Below are 14,647 nucleotides of genomic sequence, written 5' to 3'. Positions count from 1 at the left end.
ACCAATGTGATCTTTACAAATTGGGCAGTGCTTGCAACCCTTCCACACCTTCCAATTCACTTCAAATACAAATTTTCTGATGTGCTCTATGAACTCCTACGTGATCTGACCCCTGCCCATCTTCCCAACCTCACCTTGGGCTACCTTCCCCCCTTCTCACTGTGCTCCACCCTCATGGCCATCTTTCAGCTCTGCAAAACTATCCCATTCTTGTATGCTGCTTGTCACAATTTAGATGACTGAGACATGTAATTTTTCTCTAAACCATTGAATTTCCATTCTACAGAGTGGTGGGGTTTTTGGTTTTTTGAAACCAAATCCAAAAAGATTCATTTCTTTCCTTATATCTGCCTTAAAGCAATGGGCACTGAGTACCAAGCAACTCGGCTTGAGGGGTGGGCAAAAGCAGAAGTAACAGGAAAATGAAACATCATTACAATTTCAGGAATATTACTGGTACCTATTGTTTCAATGCCTACCTTTCCCATTTTATTAGTTAGGGTTCTCCAGAGAAACAGCACCTATAGGAGATAGATGAGAGAAAGAGAGAGAGAGAGGGAGAGATTTTAAGGAATTATCTCACACAATGGTGGGGATTAGCATGAAATCTACATGGCAGGCTGAAGACTCAGGGACAGAGAGTTGATGTTACAGTCAAACCCAAAGATAGAATTCCTTCCTTCTGGGAGTTCTCAGTCTTTTCTCTCAAGATGTTCAACTGATTGGATGTGCAGGGAGGGGAATAGACTGCCATTTGCTTTGCTAGTGGCTAAAACACACGCTTTTCTGCTTTGTGGGTACCTCTACATGATGGTGTAGAGGTAATGGGAAAGCCAGCGGTCCCCTAGCCCACCTGCTTATGGTAGCCATTGCAGCTGTGGAATCTCCAGGAGGCCAGCCAGTCAGTTGTCAAGTCCTGACCAAGCTCCTTAGGCTCAGATGTCCAGTTGCACAGGGATACAGTTGTGTCTTCCAGCTGTGTCCTTGGGACAGCAGCTCTATGGTGACTCGCAGCCTCAGATCCCTTCCATGCAAAGTGGAGTATTATTTGTATAGCAGTCAATATCTAGTCAAGAGAATAAGGGACTGATCAAGTAGGAGCTGAGGGTCAGTATTTTAACAATCTCTGGAAGCAAAAATGGCAACTGAAGAAGAAGTTCATAAGAGTTACTGGAATCCATTTACTAATCTCAGGAGTCTCTTTCAGGTCCACTCTGCTTTGAGTGCTTTAACCTAAATTCTAAGGAACCACATTAATTCTGTTTATGTTGTATGTTATATGTTATGTAACCAAATTAGAATTGATTTTAGAGGGGCACCTGGGTGGCTCAGTGGTTGAGTGTCTGGCTTTGGCTCAGGGCATGATCCCGGGGTCCTGGGATCAAGTCCCACAACAGGCTCCCTGTGGGGAGCCTGCTTCTCTTTCTGCCTATGTCTCTGCCTCTCTCTCTGTGTCTCTCATGAATAAATAAAATCTTTTTAAAAATAAAAGAATTGATTCTGGATTTCACTCAGCATCTCCCCTACCCTGCTTACCTGATAGTGAAACGTAATGACAGGACTAGTCAAACACCCTGATGTCTAGAACACCAACAAGTATGGTAGGAATGAAAAGATCATAAGTATTCCATGAGTTCTTAAGAAAACAAAAGGTCTAGTTGGATGATTAGTAGTTTTAGTACTCCTCCAAGGAACCGGGTTGAACCATTTTTTAAAGTGTGTGTGTGTGTGTGTGTGTGTGTGTGTACTCCTGAATATTCCAAGAATTGGAAAGAATTGAACTAGACAGATTTCAAACATTCACAGATTGATGGATCAATGTGGTTTCTCTTTTGACCATTTAGGGGCCGTGGGAACTTTTGTGTTCTGTCCCACTAAAAACTAAGCAAGTCACTTTCCCCTCCACTTTCCCCTCCAGAATTCTGAAGACTAAATCTGGGTTCTGTGAAGTAGTGTAGATCTGATATTTATTTCCTGGATGGAGGTAGATACTAAACTATTGAATTGTCCAGTTTTTTTTTTTAAGATTTTATTTATTTACTCATGAGAGACACACACACACAGAGAGAGAGGGGCAGAGACACAAGCAGAGGGAGAAACAGGCTCCATGCAGGGAGCCCGAAGCGGGACTTGATCCCGGGACTCCAGGATCACGCCCTGGGCCAAAGGTAGGCGTCAAATCGCTGAGCCACCCAGGGATCCCCCTGTCTAGTTTTTAAGATAAATGGCTTGTACAATTTAAAGAACATTTTAATCATCAGTAGTATATTCCAAGCTACAAAAACAACAATAATAAATAACAAAAGACATACACTAGCTGCAAATCTATTGGGTAAGACAATTACAGAAATAGTCTAAAAAATAAAATATGACCAAAATTATATAATTTGTATAAATGGCATTTTTTACACTTTCAAGTGATGAAGCAAATAGCTGGTAAATTAATTAGATCTTTAAAATACAGAATGGGGATTTTAATTTGTTTCCCTAAGTTTGTAGCAAGCGCATTAATTCCTAGTTGATGTCTTTATACTCACAAATAGAGAATGTGTGATAATGCATCACATCACATTTATTCTGGCTCTGCTCTTAATAATGAATATGATTAATTCTTTAACATCATTCTTTTTAGAAGTTCTAATATTGGAAAGAAGGGTTTTCTGTCTCAAACCACTCAAAACAAGAGTTAATGAGGAAAGTAAGAATGCTATGGGAAGAAATTGGTAATAACCAGTTTGGTGGTGACACCTACAAGGATCCCATTATCTGTAGGTAATTAAAGAAATGTGGAACTGGGTAACAGTCTCCTATTTGAACATATTTGAAAATATTTTATTTTGGACATAAAAGGTTTTCCCTATCCTCCTGCATCAACATATGAAAAATTTGGGAGAAGGATTTTTTTTTCATGCCAGCAAATTGAGTTTTCTTAAAAACATCAGTTAAATTCCTAATTGTTGGAATAGTGCTGGCCCCAATTAAAATGTAATACCCATAGTTTTCAGTTTTTATCCACTTAGGGAAACAATGGATAATGAAAACCAATCTCAAAGGAAAAAAGAAAACAATAAGAAAGCTCCGTTCAACACAGAGCCAAGTCATCTGGAATTGGGTTGGGTACATTTTGGGTGGGCAACTCTCCCAAATGCTGTCTTTCCATCTCCTTTTGGACTCCCTAACTCCTCTGAAAACTGAGGAAAAGTGGGGATTCTGCACATAGGACAGATACTGGAAGGATCTGTAGCACCAAGTGTAGGTGAACTACTACTGCCTCTGTTCTTGCACCAAAACAACTAAACAACTTGTTTCCCTATGTTCTGTCTTGAAAAAAAAAAAAAAAAGATGAAATGGTGAGGTACAAGGACCACCAACCAGATGCCAAATTCATTTAGCCAGTAAATCTGAGATTGGTAAAAAGTCCTGCTGTTCTCTCCTACACTTGCCCTGCCCCCATAAATGACTCACTCAGATCCACACTGGGTCCAGTCACAGAGGAGGCAGTCAGGGATTAAAAGTGACTAAGCACTTTGGGAAATTAGCACTTTGGTTCCTCAAATGGTGGATCTGATTATATTTTCACATCTTGGGACCCACCTTGCTGAGGCACCTCCTCCTCCAAAATCCCCATCACCATCGCCCCCACCACCGCCCCAACCCAGAGCTGGTGTGGAGTCAGACACAAGGGCCTCCCCGGCTTGAAAAGGACTTTGAGAGACTAATTGTCTACGGACATGAATGGTTACAGTCACAGAGCTCTCGAAACTGGAATGCGACTTATGAGAAGAGCATTATTATTCCCAAACCCACATTCTGCAGACGAAGTGGAACTTCTCCAACTGGTTGGTGAGCTGCTCAGTTATTTACCTCTGGGCTTCATTTCCAAGGGCAGCTTATTTCCCAGGTCTCACCCACTACAGGAAGAGAAAGCCAGGGTCCAAGTTACAAAGAGGTATTTGATTTCAGGCACCACCTGGTTTTGAAGGATGTCAACGTTCAGCAGAGCTCAGAGAGGCCACTTGGGCTATTCCTGCCCAGGGTCTGAGCTTTCTGGCTCCGTGTGGAGGCAAAGTCTGCCCTCTAGGCTTCAGAAAGAACGGGCCTACCAGTTTCAGATCTACTGCCCTATCCGATGACTCAAGGACCAGTCTCAATCAGGACAATTGGAAAAGGGGCTGGGTTTGATTCTCAGACCCTTTTTGGGACCCTGAGCTCAACCCCTCCCATTGAGGGTAAGTTCTCCATCTCATAAAGGAGTTTGAAGGAAGTCTTTTCTTTTTCTGCTCCTTTACCTTAGGGTCCTAATCGCAACATCCAGGACTTGGAGAAAGTTCTTCTCCTTCAGATCCTCTTTGAAGCAAAGCCCTGATGGTGTCTTGGATGTTTCAGGTCCCTGAACTGGGCAGGCAAGTTAGTTCTAGCTGCTGCCCCCACTGTAAACAGGTATCTAGGTACCCTCTTCGTGACAAAACAGTTAAATACAGGCATCTTATTCAAACAGGAAATTTACATTTTTCACATTCTTTAGCCGAGCTAAAGCTGTAGTGCAATTAGGAATTTGTGCAATGTGAACATTCTTCATACTTTGCCCTGCTTTGGAAACAACGTTCCTCTCTCCATCCTCTTCATCCCCAGGAGTGACAATAGCCCACCTTCCCAAGACCGCCCTGGAAGGTAGTTGTCTCTTCACCTGGTAACAGCTCTGAAAGAGCTTGCCATGGTGCTTACAACATCAGCCTTTGGCATTAGAAACCCACTTTCAAATCTCCAGGCCACGCCATCATTTAAAGGGTAGGGCTTGAGGAGGACCAATCAAGGAGAAAAGAGAAGAACCAGGAAGGTCTGGTATCCAGAAAGCCAAGAACAGTGATCGGCTCCATGCAAAGTGGACAGGTAAGAGCGAGGTGGACAGGGTCATGAAGGAATGGACTTTTCCAGCAGTTTAGCTGTGAGGGAGCCAGACAGCAGCAGATAGCTGGGGAGAGAGTTTTTTAATCTTAAGAAGGGAGATATATGACCATGTTTCTAGGCTGCTAGGAAGGGTTTAGAAGTGGGGAAAAGAAGGATAAAGGAGAGGGAGAGAGCAAAAAGCCAAAATAAATTGTTGCAGAGGAGGCTCTGCACAGAAAAGAATCCAGGTTTTCCCTAAAGTGGAGGAGAGGGCTGGATGGGAGGGCCAGAGAGCTCAAAGTTCTGAGGGTAGGAGTTGAGGGAGGTCATAAAACAGAAGCTGCTATGGACTGAAGATTTGTGTCCCCTCAAAAAGTCATATGTTGAAGCCCCAATCCCAAATGTTATGGAATTAGGACGCGGGGCCTTTGGGGAATAGTTAGGCTGAGATGAGTTCACGCGGGTGTAGCCCCCATGATCGAATTAGTGTCCTCATAAGAAGAAAAGACCAGAGCCCTCCCTCTGCCTACCATGTGAGGACATAGCAAGGAGGCAGCCACTTGCAACCCAGGAAGCAGGTTCTCACCAGACACTGACTTTGCAAATGCTTGATCTTGGACTTCCCAGACTCAAGATTTATTTCTATGAGAAATAAATGTCTATTATTTAGGCCACCTAGTTGAAGGTATTTTGTTATAGCAGCCTGAGCTAAAACAGAAGACTTGGTCATTTGCTGAGAGAAGGGGGCCACGGTTGGGGAGATGGCAGGGGTGCTACAGTGAAGGTGTGAGATGGCAACTGGGAGAACAGGGGAGGAAAGGGTGCTGACCAAGGGTGGCTGTGCTGAGAACCCAGCCGAGGTCAGAGGACACAGGTCATGTTGGTCAGAGGTCAAACCACAAGAGTGTGAATTCCTCTGGCTGCCTTCAGGAGCCCTCGAGTAGGAAGGAGGACAGGAAAACCGGTCAGGTCAATGCCCAGGAAAGGGTTTGTAGGACTGACACAGCGGAAGGAAGGGAGCAAGGAGCTTGAGGTTGCTGATGAGAGTGATCAAAGAGCTGCATCCTGGGATCCAGGGATGTCAGGGATGAGCTCGGAGAAATGAGTGGAGATGAACAGCCCATGGACTGGGAGAAAGGGGGTGACAGGGCAAGAAGAAGGCCTGAGTGTGGTCCTGTATACACACACATGCATACACACGTACATACGTATGTAATTTGATGGAGATAACAGAGATAGGTCTCAGTTGCTAACGTGGAGTGGGGTTGAAGGGTTTTTTGATAAGATGTTATTAAACAATGCTTCTCGATTAATCTTCCTTTTTCCAGAAGAAAAGAGAAGCATAGCCCTCAGACGGCTAAGGCAACAGACCTGATCGGGATGCGTGCTGCAGTTCCCTCTGGCGCCCGTGGCAACCACTGCTAATGGACAGCCAGCCTTTCCTTTTTCCTGCTAAACTCAAAATTCTTTTCAATGTAGGATTCTAGAATCCACTACCAATTAGCTAGAATTGGTCCATGAGATGGAAACTGCTTTTTTTTTTTTTTTTGATTCAAGTTAGTTAACATACAGCGCAGCACTGGTTTCAGGAGCAGGATCCAGTGATTCATCACCCACATGCAACACCCAGTGCTCATCCCAACAAGTTGGGCTAGGTTTTTAGCAGCAGGGATGAGGTGATGGTGGAGGGACCCAAAAGAAGGAGCAAGGACATCACACAGCCCAGCCCCAATTCACGGGTTTACAGAGCCCTGAAAGCCAAGGGTGGCTCTGCAATGACCCCAGAATGGAGAACCACTCAAGGGACTCAAGAGACACCCGTAAGGCCAGTTTCTACCGAAGCCCGGAGCTCGCCAGGACTGGTTCCAGTCACCCCAGATGGAAATCCCAGGCCGGTTAGCCTTGGCTGGCTCCCAGAGGTGGAGAACGAGGCAAACCACGGATCTCATGACTGAGTGATTTTCCACATCAGAGTAGATGAATGTTTCTGGCCCTGGCTCGGTAGAGGCTCGTGGGAGGATGCAGTTAACTCCCTCTCATGGCCCTGGGGCCCGGAGCCCTAAAAACTAGACCCCGCCTGAGGCTGGAAGGGAACAGAAGCAGCTCAGGGCCCATCTGGGAGAGACGCCTTTCCCGCTCACCCTCTCTTCCTCTGGGTGGGAGGCTCCTTCCGGCAGGAAGCCCCATTTCTTCCTCTGCTGCAACTCCCGGGCTTTACACCTCTGTCTTCCTTCAGCCTCTGAGAAACCCACCTTGATTACACAACTAGGGCAAGGCGGTGACAGCGAGTGACATACTGCCCCCCAGTCAGCCCCGTGTGGTCACAGATCAGACGTTCATATAAAGAGTTAACTATGCTAATCCCTGACTTGTCACCACAACTTCCTTTAGACTCATTCATATCAAACAGAATAAGTCATTCTCTGTATCCCGGTCTCCATGTGATTAGGGGTTTTTGTTGTTGTTACATAACGAAATGGCTTTAATGTGAAGGCCCGTGGGGCCAGTTTTTGCTATTTGTCTCTTGGTGGATGTTTGCTTCCCCTCAGGCACTTAGCAGAAGCACCAGGAACTGGAGAGAGAGGACACTCTGTGAGTTCAATGATCCAAAAGGGACTGGGATTTCACCAAAGCTACAGATTTATAAAACCAAAGGCTGACTGAAAGAGTTAACGAGGAAAGCACAACAGTGAGATTGTGTGTGTGTGTGTGTGTGTGTGTGTGTGAGAGAGAGAGAGAGAGAGAGAGACACCAGGGTAGGAGGAGGCGGGATGAGAGAACAGAATGTTCTTGCGTGGGCAGGTGGAGGTGTGACTTGAAATACCTGTGACCAGGCACACATGTGGCAGGTTTGAATCCTGAGAGTCACACATGCTCCCTGTTAGCGTCACCCTGGCATTTCCTCCAGGCTGCAATGTATTCGCATCCAGCCACATACACTTTTTTCCTGTGTCCTCTCCTAACACAATTAGCAAAAGATTAAGTTCCCCTGAGTAAGCAGCAGAATCTGCTCAGGTGCAGCCTCCTTGGGCTGGGTCCAAAAATAGTGTCCCTGTCGTTCTCCACAGCAGTAGGGACCCGGTAGCTGATTTACAAACGGGACAACACTCAAGATGCACGTGGACATTCCGGAAGCTGTAGGCCACATTCCAAACAAGGCTTTACCGGCTGCTCCCCTTTAGTTTAGCAGAAGGATCCTTCCTTAGCTCAGAGGCATTAATTGAGCACCTACTGATAAATAGGGCGGAGACACAGATTAAGACAAGGTGGGTGTTATATGCAACCGATGAATCATTGAAACTAATAATATGCTATGTGTTAATCGAATTTAAAACTAAAATTTTAAAAAATATTCAAAAAAAAAAAAGACAAGCTGACCTTAGTAAGTTTACAGATCTTAGCTTACAGACTGGTTAGGAGGCAACATTAACGCACCTAGGGCTGTAGGTACCTGCTTGGTAAGGCTGAAGGTTTGTGTGCCCCTAAAATTCATATATTGAAACTTAATTCCTAATGTGACAGCATCTGGAGATGGAGCCTTTTGGAAGGTGATTTGGTCAGGAGCGTGGAGCCCTCAAGAATAGGATTGGTGCCCTTATTTATGAGAGACCCCAGAGAGCTCCCTCACCCCTTCTGCCCTGTGAAGACACAGTGAGAAGATGGGCCTCTAGGAAGTGGGCCCTTAGCAGACTGAATCTCCGCATTTTGATCTTGGACTTCCAGCCTCCAGAACTGTGGGAAAGAAATTTCTCTTGTTTATTAGCCACCCCAGTCCATGGTGTTGGGATAGCCGCCCGAAGCACCTCTGTGACTCTCCTCACAATTAGCAAGCAGCGTACGAGCCGTGCTGAAAGGAAATCTGTGAGGCCCAGGAGAAGGAGAAATATTTTCCTGAGATGAGCTATGAAATGATTCTAAAGGCAAAGCGATGAATGGTTTTAGTTTTTAAAATAGCCTTGGAGGTTTTGTTTTGTTTTGTTTTGTTTTTATCACAAAACTAAAACTATTTTAGAAAATACAGGTTAAAAAAAATTCAACTCACCAACTATCCTATGATCAAAAGGTAACGGTTGGACTCATCCTGGCCCCATCTTCCCCGCACCCCCCCTTCCCTTTCTACCACTCTGGTTTGATCTACTTCACACCTACAAAGCATCTTCATTGGATTTCACTTCACAAAATGTTTCTACTAAAGTGGGTTTGAAAACTACTGCTAACCACCGGGGCCAGGTGGCCCCTCCTGAGTCCCGCTGTCTTTGCCTTACTCTCCTGTTGATAAGCCCCCAGGAGCAGCTTCTTGGCTCGGCCATTCAGACCCTCTGCTTCTGGTTACAATCTACCTTGGCACCCTAGTTTCCCACCACCCGCCCCCCCAAGACCCTGTTTCTAGAATACGACATGTATGACACTACTCCCAATTTTTTGCTCACATCTTGCCACTACACTGTGGGCCCAAGTTTTCCTTTTCAAATGTCTTCATTCAAACTCTAGAACCTGAGTTCGTCTAGCGTTATTAGCCTATGAATCATAGCAACAGCAGCTCCCCGACATTGCTCCACCTGAGTGATACAAGATTCCGGGGCTCCTCAAAGTCACACCCAGAAATTTCACCCCGGGCAGTGTTTGACTCACAACGTGCCACAAACAGGTGACCTCTGCCGTGTTCTTCCTTTCCTGCTCCAGCCACCCTTATGCCCCACATTTATTCTTCCAGCCGAGGCCGCCGCGCCTGTCCAAGTCGTCCACGATGTCTTTCCTCCTGATGAACTCAAGGCTCAATCCTCAAGGCATCAGACCTGTAGGCCCTGGAGTCTTCAAGGCCGGCCTCCATCCCCTGGACTCCGAGGGACATTGTTCTCAGCAGAGTGACTCAGATCCTTCCTGAAACCAGCTCTTTGGGTATCTGCCCTCTTTCCACAGGCTCAGACCACAGCTCTTCCCATTCTCTTGCCCCTGACCACCCCCGCAGAAGCACACTTGACAATGTAGTCAAGCAAATAGATATCCAAGAGCTCTTTGCCTGGCTGGCTCATCAGAGGTGCTCAGAAATATTCTAATCCTGCTGGTGGAAAAGCTTAGGCTCAAACCAGGAATCTCATTGCATCATTCTCTTTAAGAACCTCAGACTCAGCACTAACCTTCATAAAATCTTTTCTAGCTCAAGCTAAATAAACTCACAGGCCTCTATAGCAGTCATGGTTGTTCAATTAATTTGGTAATTAATCTTGTATTTCCTTGTGACAACTCTCCTGTTCTTTCCCTAAATTGGTGTTAAAATTTTTTTTGTACTAGAAAAAAAATTGTATTTTAAAGGAATACCTTTCTGATTCTGAGGATACTGAGCAAAAACAAAAACAGGAAAATCAAGAAAGTCCCCTTCCCTATCAATCCTTAAGAACTTAAGTATAGCTTAAATAATCAAAAAGTATCTGCGTTTCATATTTATGTCTTACTTCATCACTGATGGAGGGACTATGGCTTTCACTGCTTTGTATTTGTAACGATGGCTGATAGTAGTAGGCACTCAGCTACTGGTTAATTCTTTCATTCTAGGGAGGTTTAAGGTCACTATTTGTACCTTAAGAGGGCGGGGGGGGGGGGGGGGAAGACAAGACAAAGTACAACAGGATAGAAGAAATTATACAAAGCAAAAATTTCCAGAAAGAATAATCACAGAAGAATGTTTACTCTATCATTTTGGTATGGAAGATGCCTAAAGAATCTTATAGACATTGCTTTAAATATACATATTGAGTATCTCATTCCCCCACTCCACAAACACATATTAAGGACCCGCTATGTATTAAGCAGACTTCTAGCAAGACAGACAATGTCCCTGCCATCCAGAAACTTCCAGTTTGATATAAAGAGGCAGACACTAAAATAGATCATTTCGGACTATGATAAATACCATGAAGGAAATAGAATGGGGGGGAGTAAAGGTGTATTATCTCCTTAGTGTTAGAAGGTCAAGGAAGCCTTCCAAGGAGGTGATATTCGGGCTGAAACCAAAAGGCACCAACTACGTGCAGTTCCACAGGTCGTGCACTGCACGTGAACTCCATTTACATGGACAACAGTGGCACGCCTAGCATTGTGCAGCAGAGTGGTTCAGAATGTTCCAGGCAAGTGTAAGTCAATCCACTTGTATAATTAATTTACTTTGCTCAAGTAGATTTGCATATCCATTAACATGCACTTAGTCCATCTGGATACAATGGGCAATCATGGTAACCATGTGGTGAGTCAGACAAGTCAGGAAAATGACCCTCGGCAAATTGCAGGCTATGGTCGATTGTTCAGCTTATGACTATATGTTCTCCGTTTCTGGAGACATGAGACAAGAGCCTAGAAACTGACAGACTTTAGGTAAGAGAAGCTTAAGATTGTTTTTGGAACCAATCCACCGTCTACTCCTCTAGTCATAATGCCAGGAAAAGGAAATATGAGTAATTGCTGTCCAAGCCTAAAGCTGGTTTTTAAGGTGAGAAATCCTCTTGCTTCAGGAACGATCAAATATGGGGCTTTGAAGACAGCCTTTATAATTACAGACTACACTATTCAAGGCATGCCACTCAATTAACCATTTGCCGCATGGCATGATGACATTCCACAGTGACAGGTTAATGGGTTCCATGCTTAGTAAAAAGAGACCATCAGACTTCTAGTAAAGACGACTCTGTAACTCTTTGCTGGCCGCAGACCCCCTGTTAAACTGTCCTGAAGGGCAAATGTATATATTTATATAAAAAATCTTTAAGATCCCAAACTGGTTTAATGGGTTTCACAGAAGGTATTCAGAGGTACTCAAATTCCCATCAATTTAGAAATGGAGGCTTAAATAGAGGTCATACGCTGACCTCAGTTGATTCCAGAAGTGAGGCATCCAGGAACTGTCCCCCCGTTCCCTGAATCTCTCAGCTGATTCTACTTCCTCTCTGAACTGTGCTAATCAGTGTTTGAGTCTGTCCAAGTCGGTGCTGAGAAGGAAGTTCCAGTCACTCTCCACCCCGCCCCCTGAAGTCTGGCCTGTAGAACCCAACAGGAGTCCAAGGGGGGCGGGGAGCTGGCTGAAACACACAGGGCAGGATGGGGCAGAAGCAGTGCTCCTGGAGAGGTGCTAAAGATAGAAAGTCATGCCTCAACAGGGGAAGGAAGAAGGCTGGCCAGGTTTGGCAGGTGGCATGATATGGGGACTCCCGATTGTTGGAGGTAGGATGGAGGTATCCATCCACCCGTGCCAGGTGGAGCAAGGTTCTTCTGGAATATCTGACTCAAAATAGGTGCTAAGAGGGATCAAGACGCAAGACCTCGGCTAATGAGGGTTGAAGGACAGACCACAGGCTCCAGACAGCTATCCAGAGCATGCTGTGCAAATTCACTGTGCATGTGAATTGCCTGGATTCTGGCTAAAAATGCAGATTCTGATTCAGTAGGTCTGGGGTTCTGCGTTCCAAAGAAGCTCTCAAATGCTACTGCTGCTGCTGGTTCACACACCACACTTGAAATAGCAAGAGGCTGGGCATTAAAGAGGTCCCTCCCTCTTTTTCTACTAACCATCATGGGGCCAAGAGAAACAGGGAAGCCTGGTACTCTAGATTAGGCAATAACACCTGCCCAGTAACAGTGTGGACGTTAGCCCGCGGACTGGGAGCAGTCAAAGGCCTCCATTCATTCCAGGGCAGGGGCTAAGCAACTGGCTGCAGGATGGGGCTCAGAGCAGAGAGAGCCTGACTCAGTGGGTATAAGAACATTATTAGTTGGAAACAAAGATGGGTCATGTCTGGAAAATCAAAGGGAGAGGCTTACATTTTTGTCCCTTCTTAACACCTCAGAAAAGGGTCTCTCCCTACGTCCACTGAGGTCAGGACTCTGCAGAAGGGAATTTGGAGCTAGTAGAACAAACACTGAGGCAGGCCAGAGGGCAGGGTGTACGGGTCCGTTACTGCTCTCCCACACTGGCCTTCTAGGAAAATGCAAAGGAAAGATCTCCTCCCGGGCCTCTTTCCCGGGCTCTAAGTTGGGTGCCGCGATGGTTCGTTTAATTGTCAACTTGGCTAGACGATAGCACCCAGCTGTTCAATTAAATACTAGTCTAGGTGTTGCTGGATTTTGTAGATGTGCTTAAATTAACATCTACAGTCAGCTGACTTTAAATAAAGGAAATTATTCTTGATACTCTGGGTGGGTCTCATCCAATCACTGGAAAGGCCTTAAAAGCAAAACTGGAGTTTCCCTGGAGAAGTTGAGATTCCACCTGCTAAGTACAGTTTTGGCTCCTGCTAGAGAGTTTCCAGCCTGCTGGCCTGCCCTGCGGATTTTAGACTTGCCAGGCTCCACAAGCATGTTCACCAGTTCCTCGCAATGAATCTCGTTATAGACACAGTCAATCCTCATTATTCACAGATTCTGTATTTGTGAATTTGCCCGCTTTGTAACCCCCAAATCCACACCGGCGGTGCGTCTGCAGTCATTCACGGGCCTGAGCAGTGATGAAAAATTTGAGTCACCTAATCCATGTTTCCAGCTGAGGTTGAACAACGTGCCTCTGCTTTCCTGTTTAGCTCACGTACAGTAAACGACTGTTCCATCTGCGATCTATCCGGTGCCGTGATTTTTTGTATTTTTGTGCTTCTTTTTGGTGCTTTTGCTGTTTAAAAGTGCCAAAGTGCTGTCTAGTATTCTTCACGCCAGCAGGTTGTGGATGGGCATCACGAGATACAAACATAGCAGACGAGCTTCGTTCAGGTATGAGTTACAGTGCTGTCGGCGGCGAGGTCAGGGGTCATGAATCAGGTGTCGTCAAACAGAAACATGGATAAAACAAGGTTATACCTTGATTGGTCGATGCAATGCTGTGAGCTGGGGCTCACGGAACCTACCTCTGGATTTCTCCTAGGGGCAGTGGCTCAGTGTTGGCTCACTCGGTGTCTGCGGTGCTTGCTAGAATATTACCAAGAGGAACAAGAACCGACTGTGTTCGTGGGGCAGAGGGTCCTGTTTCTCTGGAGACCCCTAACTGGTCCTGCTATGGCGCCACTCTTCCCCTCTGTGCCCAGCGCAGGTGGTGCGGGTCTCATGTCCTTTCTGCATTCCGATCCCTGATGAGGTTCTGGACAAGTTGGGGAGAGGCCCGGGTATAAAACATCTAGTGGATGTTAATAACCCCTTGTTAACAGCAAACTTTTTCTCTTACTAGCTCATGTTGAGGAGCACAAAACACACGGCGGCCCTGTAATTTACTGCTGCGCCATCTCCCTGGTACAGTAAGAAGTAGGCTAGACTAGGTAATAACTTGAACACAGTTCAGCATTTTTAATGTAATTTGGATGATGAGCCCCAAATTACTTTTCCAATGTAAACCAATCAAGTATATTCGAGTTTGAGTGACTTTACCAAGAATAAACTTCTTTATGAATGTATAAAAAGATTAGACTGTCTCCAAGGCACTGGGCCTATTCACAAAGACAGAGAGAAGCCAGTATGTCTCAGGGTAAAAAGAAGGCACCAATTCAACGACCCCGTGGCCCATCCTCTCCCCACCCCGGTGGCCAATTTTAGTCTCCTCAGAGGCCGTGGTGAGGACTCCATCTCACCAGTCCATGGCGAGGGGCTCCCTTCCTAATTCAACAGTTGGCATCTTCCATGTTGCGTCGTATGGCAAAGAGGAGCGAGGTCTCAGGTCAAATCCCGCCCGGCTCCCAGAACACAGGCTCACACACACCCTCTGTGTGTGTGGGAGAATCACGCACCTTCTCCC

At 45.7% G+C, this 14,647-nt stretch overlaps 1 long non-coding RNA gene across 2 annotated transcripts in view; it reads right to left on the bottom strand.

Moving 5' to 3' along the window:
- The window catches only part of LOC102153572, a 133,813-nt gene that overhangs the window by 12,882 nt on the left and 106,284 nt on the right, over window positions 1-14,647 (bottom strand). For both annotated transcript variants that reach the window (XR_005366146.1, XR_005366145.1), the window contains exons 4-5: window positions 854-1,066; window positions 480-521 (exon numbers count right to left, since the gene is read on the bottom strand). This is a non-coding gene — a long non-coding RNA (uncharacterized LOC102153572). The remainder of the gene's footprint in view (window positions 1-479; window positions 522-853; window positions 1,067-14,647) is intronic.

This window comes from Canis lupus, chromosome 10 (assembly GCF_011100685.1).
Source record: "Canis lupus familiaris isolate Mischka breed German Shepherd chromosome 10, alternate assembly UU_Cfam_GSD_1.0, whole genome shotgun sequence".
Lineage (NCBI taxonomy): Eukaryota > Metazoa > Chordata > Mammalia > Carnivora > Canidae > Canis > Canis lupus.
This window is presented reverse-complemented; position numbering and strand designations above follow the sequence as displayed.